This window comes from Rhincodon typus, chromosome 4, assembly GCF_021869965.1.
Source record: "Rhincodon typus isolate 14 chromosome 4, sRhiTyp1.1, whole genome shotgun sequence".
Taxonomy (NCBI): Eukaryota; Metazoa; Chordata; class Chondrichthyes; order Orectolobiformes; family Rhincodontidae; genus Rhincodon; species Rhincodon typus.
This window is the reverse complement of record NC_063335.1, coordinates 49,219,464-49,228,045: the sequence shown is the minus strand read 5'-3', so window position 1 is coordinate 49,228,045 and position 8,582 is coordinate 49,219,464. Positions and strand designations below refer to the sequence as shown.

Here is an 8,582-nt window from a genome sequence, read left to right as displayed (position 1 = left end):
TCAGCGCTCTCATCACACAGAGGTAGTGGGTTTTTCTTGGGCCCGCACACCCCCCCCCTTTTTCCCAAAACATATTCCGGACCCCCCCCCCCCCCCCCCCCCCACCACCCCTCAGGTGGATGCAAAAGATCCCAATTACAGGATTTTGAAAAAAGCCCTTTGAAAGGTAATCCTGGTGTCCTGGCCAATATTTAGCTTTTGTTGTATTGTCTTAGTCAATCAACGTCTGTACGTTTGGTGCTGGCAATTGAAAGGTGAGGTCAAAGGGCTAATTTTGTTATCACAGCAGCAAATAAAGAAACTGTATGAGTTGGCATTTTGTTGACCTGTTATCACCATAACTAGAAATGAAGGAGATTCAGTATCTATTTGTAAATGGAGCAGGAGCAACTCAGAGGAAATTGTTGCCTCAAAACGATTGTACTCTGAAAGAGTTTATTCTTAATATTTGCTCTCTGATCATGTCAGAATAAACTTGATGGAATGTCATCACTTTGAGCAGTAATGTAAGCTGCCATTATGTTAGTGCTGTCAGATATTCAATGGCTATGATTAAGAAGACCTTTCTAAATAGAGAATGGGTCAACTTTAGGAGAGTTGGGGAGTTCTCCCTTTTAAACAGGATTGATTGATTTGACAAGGAACCAATAAAGCTGGACAGGAAATTTGATCTCATCTGTAATGATAGGAGCAGGGAAGTGGGTGAGTGAGGAGAAAATATATATCTAGTTGAGCACAATTGGCTTATAGACTTGATATGAAACTGTTTCTTTACATGGCATAAAACTATATGATCAGTATTAGAAATTCAATACTTGGGAGTAAATCATAAAATCTCCTAGTTGTTAGAGTCGCTAAGAGAAACAAAAATCTACCATTGTACCCATTTAGAGGTATGTATGAGTGTTTTCTGAAGCAAGATGTATGCACTTCAGAATAACTGGCTATTTTTGTGACCTGCTGCACTGATGTAGTACAGACACATTCTGAATTTCCACAAGAAGCTAATATCTATCATGTCCAGAAGAGAGTATGTGAGGGAGGCTCTGAACTTTCAAGTCAGTGGGTTAAACCCATCGTGCTTTCCACTAAGACAGAATGCACAGCTGAAGTGAGTCATGTAAGGCCTATAAAAGCCCCAGTTGGACATGTTCTACTTTATGATGAAGTAGAGCTGTCACACAGGCAGACTTCCCATTGTCAGCAACTCTCTCCTCTTGTGTTCCATTCCATTTAGGCCATTAAGGGAAGGGTTGTGTTTTGATAGTATTGAATAACTGCCATTGATTTAACATACCTCTGGTAAATGGATAGCCAGTGGTCTCTGTGTTGACTTTTTAAGTTTTTGAAGAGGCTTACCCAAAAATAGTTTGTAACACCATTGATGGATATGAGACTGTAGCTGTTCAAAATACAAGCTAATCAAATTATCAATTTATTTAAACATAACCGGTGCATTTAAATCCAGTTCTTTAAAATAAGGCTTAACTTTTAAGCTTCCACTCTAGCTCTCCAGACAGGTATTGTCTGCATGACTAAACATTACAATTAAACTTACTATGACATTTTATGTTGCTAGGATACAGTCATAGTTGAACTGACTTGAAAGGTTACTGCAGGAAGAAAGTTTGTCAGGTACATATTATTAACAAACCTAGCGCTTTCAATTGTTTCTTTCAAATATGTGAGTATTTGACATAAGATGCTGCTGCTCCTACCTGACAGCAATGTTGCTTTGACTTGCACACACTGGTGAAACATGGCAGGTACAAAGATTGTTCTTCCTAAGTGGGTGGCACACAATGGGCTGTGCAATAAATCTTTAAATATTCTCTGACACAGCATCGATGGATGAATGTTCAAGTTTCGCTTTTCACAGTAACTGCTCTGAGCTGCATTGAGCAACTAGTCAGGAAATTAGGTTAATCATGTAGTCCAATTGCAAGCAGCAACAATCAGAAGAAGGAAGTCAAAGCAATGTGATCTCTGATGGCAACCAACAAAAGTGGACTTCTGGTAATACTCCTGGTTGCAGACTAAATTTTAAAAATCATGCACAACATCCCATGGTAAACTGAGCCTTGATTTTTGGGCTCTCACCTTTCTCAGCTATTTATGAGCTCATGGAACTTATCAAGCTTTCCCTTTCGAGGTCTATTTTGGAAGTTGAAATGCGTCTACAATGATGCCTATGATAGTTAAAGAGTATCATGTGCTTTTCTTTTGACAGTTATAAAGTTGGCTTTATACAAGTTTCTCATGACTATAACCAAGAAACAAATAAACAGAAAGAGAGACTATTTTTCAATTCTTATTATTCTTGAACGATGTGTTTATTTAATGGGTACTTTCAATTTGCGTGGACAAATACTTCAATCATGAAAGGCTACAATTAGAAAAACATCCAGGTCAATGATTTTCTAACTTAAATTGCTGCAGTAGTCAGCAGGCCAGCCAGCCTCTCTGCAGAAAGGAAATAAGTCATTGTTCTGAATTTATGACCAGAATTCATATTGACCTGAAACATTGTTTTCCCACTTTCTGCTTACGTTACCAGACCTGATGAATGATGCAAAATTTTTTAGTATGTCTAATTTACAGCATCTGCAGGAGTTTGTTCTTAATTTATGACTTTAAAGCTTCTTGTGTGGTGACCCCTGCATAGGGCTTCCCTTAGCTCAACTTCCAAAAGTCAATTGCCAAAATGATACTCCTTAGCAAGAAATGACCTAAGTAATTAGCTGGGACTTTGCTGATCCTTTGCAGTTTCTCATGGCTTTCCATCAAAATCATGACAGAAGAATTGGAAAGCCCTGTAGGCATCTACTGCAATGTATCACCAAATGCAATAATTTGATAATGTTTTGACCTTCTGATTATTGTGACTCCTCAGTAGACTTTTCATTAAGTCCAGTAAAGAACGTGGCTTCTAATCAATGATTGAGGACATTTCAGGTAAACATTGCGTTCTGCACCTTACTCAGCAGGTCCTCAGAAATCAAATCATTGATTTCTTTTTATAGCAGAATCCTGGCTATTTGTTGGTCTGTTAATGTGATCTGAGAAGCTAGTCTTAGTAAACTTATGTGTGTACTTTTCTGCATGGGTTATACATGATGTGTCAGGATCCAAGAGCTTGTTGCGGGTGAAGTTTTACTGAATTTTGAGTTTCAGGAACATGGCACATCTTTTTAAGCCCTCCCCCTACCCACCCCCAACCCCCCCAAAAAAAATCCATTGCCACAGGTGTATTCAAATGTACCAATCTATGTGTTTTTTAAACATTGTAACTATATCCACATCCACCACTTCCTTAGCAAGTTCATTCCACACACGAACCATCATCTGTGTAAAAGGTTTGCCTTCGTGTCTTTTTTAAATCTCTCTCCTCCCACCTTAAAAATGTATCCCCTAGTTTTGAAATCCCCCATCCTAAGGAAAATACACCATTAACCCTGTCTATACCCCCCCCCAATGATTTCATAAACCTCTAGAAGATCACCTGTAAACCTCTTATACTCCAGTGAAAAAGTCCCAGCCTATCCAGCTTTTCTTTATAACTCCAACCTACCATACCTGGCAACATCCTGATAAACATCTCTTCTGAACCCTCTCCAGCTTAATAATAACCTTCCTATAACTGGGCAAACAAAACTGGATACAGTACTCCAGAAGAGGCCTTGTCCTGTACAACCTCAACGTGACTTTCCAATTCCTATACTCAAAGAACTCAGCAATGATGGCAAGTGTGCTAATCAGCTTTTTAACCAGTCTATATACCTGTGACGCAAACTTCTGAACCCCTAAGTCTGTTTGTTGTACCAAAATGCAATACCCCTTGTTTTATGTCAGCAAAAAGTAATTTTTATATACATTGTACTTTTTTCAATAACAGGGATCATGGAAACCACCAAACCCTGCATCCTTATCACAATGCCCAGACCAATCTGCTTCGTCTGAGAATTAAGATTGACAGTTAACTGTCATTGCTGCATTTCCATGCCAATGATAGCCCAATCAACACTTTCTTCTCATGCTGTATAAAACATCTTTTTTTCAAGTTTCTTGTCTGCCAGTTCTAATGAGTGCAAGATGAAAAGCTTAATATTCCAGTCTGTTTTTAGTGATGTTTAAGTTCTCACAATCTGGCTCATTCATTGCTCCTGTGCTTGCTGATCAACGCTGCCTCTGGGTTTCAGCAATACTTCTAGAATCATAGAATCCATACAGTGTGGAAGCAGGCCATTCGGCCCATTGAGTCTACACTGACCCTCCGAAAAGCATCCGGTCCAGACCCACTGCCATACCCTATCCATGTAAGCCTGCATTTGACATGGCTAATCCACCTGCACATCCCTGGAAACTGTGGACAATCTAGCATGGCCAATCCACAGAACCTGCATACCTTTGGTCTGTTTAAAAAGAATTCTGATCTGCATGCTCAAATTGCTGCATAGCCACCTCCACCCTATCTCTAAGTCTCCTCCAGTCCGGGAAGCCTTTGAGATATCTGCACTCCTCCGATGCTGGCTGCTTGAGCATTCCTGATTTTAATTGCTGCATCATTGGTGGGCATATCTTCGGCTGCTAAAACCTGAAGCTTAGGAAACAGAAATAGAAACAAATAGATATGACACAAGCAGATGTAAATAGGTATGATATGATAGCCATTTTAGAGATTTGGCTTCTTGATAATCAAGGCCTAGGAACTGAATATTTATGAATACATTTTTATAGGAAAGGAAAAATGGAGATGAGGTTGCTCTTTTAATAAATTAAGAGATCTCTACAATTGTGTGAAACGATCTTGACTTGAAAGATCAAAATGCAGATTCACTTTGTGCAGATGTAAAAAGTAGCAAAGGAAAAAAAGTCTCTGGTAGCAATAATTACACTATAGAACAGAGCATAAATCAACAAATAATATGGGTTTGTAAGAGGTATTGCAATAAGAGATTTGAATCTTTTATATAGGTTGGACACATCAAATTGGCAAAGGTAACATTGATAATAAGTTCATGGAGTGTATTTGGGACAGTTTCTCTTGTGTTGTGGAACTAACTTGGGAACAGGCTAATGCAAAATGAGGTCGGCTTAATCAATATTTCTGATGAAGGGTCTAGGCCCGAAACGTCAGCCTCTCCGCTCCTATGATGCTGCTTGGCCTGCTGTGTTCATCCAGCCCTGCACCTTGTTGTCTCGGATTCTCCAGCATCTGCAGTTCCTACTATCTCTAGGCTTAATCAATGATCTCTCAATAAAGGGTTCTCGACATAAGACTGATCGAAACATGATAGAATTTCACATTCAATTTGAAAGTAAGAAACTTGGGTCTGAAACTAGTCTCTTAAAACAATTGCAAAGGATTGAAGACAGCATTGGTAATGGTTGTTTGGGAAAATACGCTAAAAACGAAAATGGTAAATAAGCAGTTGCAGATGTTTAAGGAGATATTTCTTAACTCTAAACAAATATATTTTCCATTGGGGTAGAAAGACACTAACAAAAGGATGTGCCATCTGTGACTCACCAAGGAAGTTGAGGATGTATCCCAAATTGGAAAAAAAAACATATAATGACGCAAAGATTAATGGTAAGCCAGAACATTAGGAGAATCTTAGAGACCAGCAGAAATATGGCTTGTAAAAAGGTAAAATTAGATGAGAATAAACTAGCAAGAAGCACAACAGCAAACAAGGGTTTCTATTAGTACATAGAGAGTAACTAAAGTAAATGTTGCTTCATGAGAGGATAAGACTGTGACATTGATAATGGGAGTGAAAAAGAAAATGGTAGAGGCTTTGATTAGCTATTTGTATGTATTTACATGGTAGAAGGCCACTAAAATAATCTCAAAAATCATAGAAAATCAAGAGGTAAAAGGGAGGGAGAAATTTCATAAGATCATGAGACATAGGAGTAGAATTAGACCATTCGGCCCATCAGCTCTGCTCCACCATTCAGTCATGTCTGATATGTTTCGCAGCCCCATTCTTCTGTCTTCTCCCCTAACACTTGATCTTCTTGCTAACCAATAACCTATCTATCTCTGTCTTAAAAACACTCAATGACCAAACTAGTTTCTCTGAAGGAATCTAGCCATGATGAGAGGTGTAGAGCTAGAAGATTGTTATTATTAAATTGGAGAGTGTTCAGAAAAGATTTACATGGATCTTGCTGGGACTGGAGAGTTTGAGTTAAAAGGAGAGGCTGGATAGGCTAGGACTTTTCTCCCCTTGAGTGTAGGAGGTTGAGCGGTGACCTTATTTCAGTTTATGAAATCATGAGGGGCATAGATAAAGTGATTAACAAAAGTCTTTCCTAGGTTAGGGGATTTCAAAACAAGGGGGCATATATTTAAGATGAGAGGAGAAAGATTCAAAAGGGACCTGAAGGGCAACTTTTTCACACAGGCTGATTTGTATATAGAATAAACTGCCAAAGGAAGTGGACGATGCAGGTACAGTTACCACATTTAAAAGACATTTGGACAGCTACATGAAAAGGAAAGGTTTGAAGGGATATAGAGTCATAGAGTTATACAGCATGGAAATAGACTTTTCAGTCCAACTTGTCCGTACTACCCAGATATAGACTGATCTAGTCCCATTTGCCAGCATTTGGCCCATATCCCTCTAAACCCTTCCAATGGACTGAGGAATTGGCAGGTGGAGTTTAATTTAGATAAGTGTGAGGTGTTGCGTTTTGGTAAGGCAAATTAGGGCAGGACTCATGCAACTAATGGAAGGGCCCTGGAAAATGTTGCTGAGCAAAGAAATCTTAGAGTGCAGTTGCATAGTTCCTTGAAAGTGGAGTTGCAAATAGGATGGTGAAGAAGGTGTTTGACATGCTTGTCCTTATTGGTCAGAACATTGAGTATAAAAGTTGGGATGTTATGTTGCGGCTGTACAGAACATTGGTCAGGCCACATTTAGAATACTGTGTCCAATTCTGGTCTCCCTGCTACGGGAAAGATGTTGTTAAACTTGAAAACTTGGTTCAGAAAAGATTTAATAGGATGTTGCTGGGATTGGAGGGCTTGAGCTCCAGTGAGAGGTTAAATAGTCTGCAGCTTTTTTGCCTTGAGTGTCAGAGGCTGAGGAATGACCTTTTATAGAGGTTTTTAAAATCATGAGGGGCATGGATAGGGTAAATAGCCAAAGTACTTTTTCAAGGGTAGGGGAGTCCAAATCTTGAGAGAACAGGTTTAAGGTGAGAGGGAAAAGATTTAAAAGGGACCTGAGGGGTAACTCCTTCACGCAGAAGGTGATGTGTGTATGGAATGAGCTGCCAGAGGAAGTAGTAGAGGCTGGTACAATTACAACATTTAAAAGGCATCTGAGTGGATACACGAACAGGGAGTGGGCCAAGCGCAGACAGGTGGGACTAGTTTAGTTTGGGAAACTTGATTGGCATGGATGAGTTGGACTGAAGGGTCTGCTTTCATGCTGTATGACTCTATGACTTGGCCTTCACAGCCTTTTGTGGTAATGAGCTCCACAGATTCATCACCCTCTCGCTGAAGAAATTCCCCTCATCTTTGTTCTAAAGGGCCATCCCTTCTCTCTGAGGCTGTCTGTCCTATTAATGGAAACATCTTCTCCACACCCAATCTATCCATGCCTGTCAATGTTCTGTAAGTTTCAAAGAGATACCCCCTTATCCTTCTAAACTCCTTTGACACCAGAGTCCTCAACTGCTCCTCATATGACAACCCATTCATCTCTGGTATCATTCTTGTAAATCTCCACTGAAGCCCCTCTGATGCCAGCATGCCCTTCTTTAGACATGAGACCCAAAACTGCTCACAATATTCCAAATGCAGTCTGACCAGAGCTTATACAACATTAGTAGTACATCTCTGCCCTTGTATTCTAGCCCTCTTGAAATGAATGCGAACACTGAGCTTTCCTTCCTAACTGCCAACTGAACCTGCATGTTAACCTTAAGAGAATCCTAAACTAGGGCTCCCAAGTCCTCTTGTGCTTCAGATTTCCAAAGCCATTCCCTTTTTAAAACATAGTCTATGCCTCTATTCTTCCTACCACAGTGTATAATGTCACACTTTCCCACATGGTATTCCACCTGCAACATCTTTGGCCATTCTCCTAGCCTGTCCAAGTCCAATTGTAGCTTCGCCGCTTCCTCAAGACTACCAGTCCTTCCACCTATATTTGTGTCCTCTGCAAACTTAGCAACAATGTCCTCAGCTCTTTCGTCCAAAACATTAATGTATAACATGAATAGTTGTGGTCCTAACATGGACCCCTGTGCAACTCCACTAGTCACCGGCTACCATCCTGAAAAAGACTTCTTTGTTCCCACTCTCTGCCTTCTGCCAGTCAGCCTATATTCTATCCGTAGCTTGACTGTAACACCATGGGCTGATTTAGCAGCCTCCTGTGCAACACCTTGTCAAAGACCTTCTGGAAATCCAAACAGATCATACACTGGGATAACAAGGTGTAGAGCTGGATGAACACAGCAGGCCAAGCAGCATCAGAGGAGCAGGAAGGCTGACGTTTCGGGCCTAGACCTTTTCTGAAGAAGGGTCTAGGCCCGAAACATCAGCCTTCCTGCTC

General features: G+C 40.3%; 1 protein-coding gene across 1 annotated transcript in view; it reads left to right on the top strand.

Annotated features, from left to right (window-relative positions):
• The window catches only part of LOC109936690 (grainyhead-like protein 2 homolog), a 120,533-nt gene that overhangs the window by 89,427 nt on the left and 22,524 nt on the right, over positions 1–8,582 (top strand). The gene's annotated exons all lie outside the window — the stretch shown is intronic.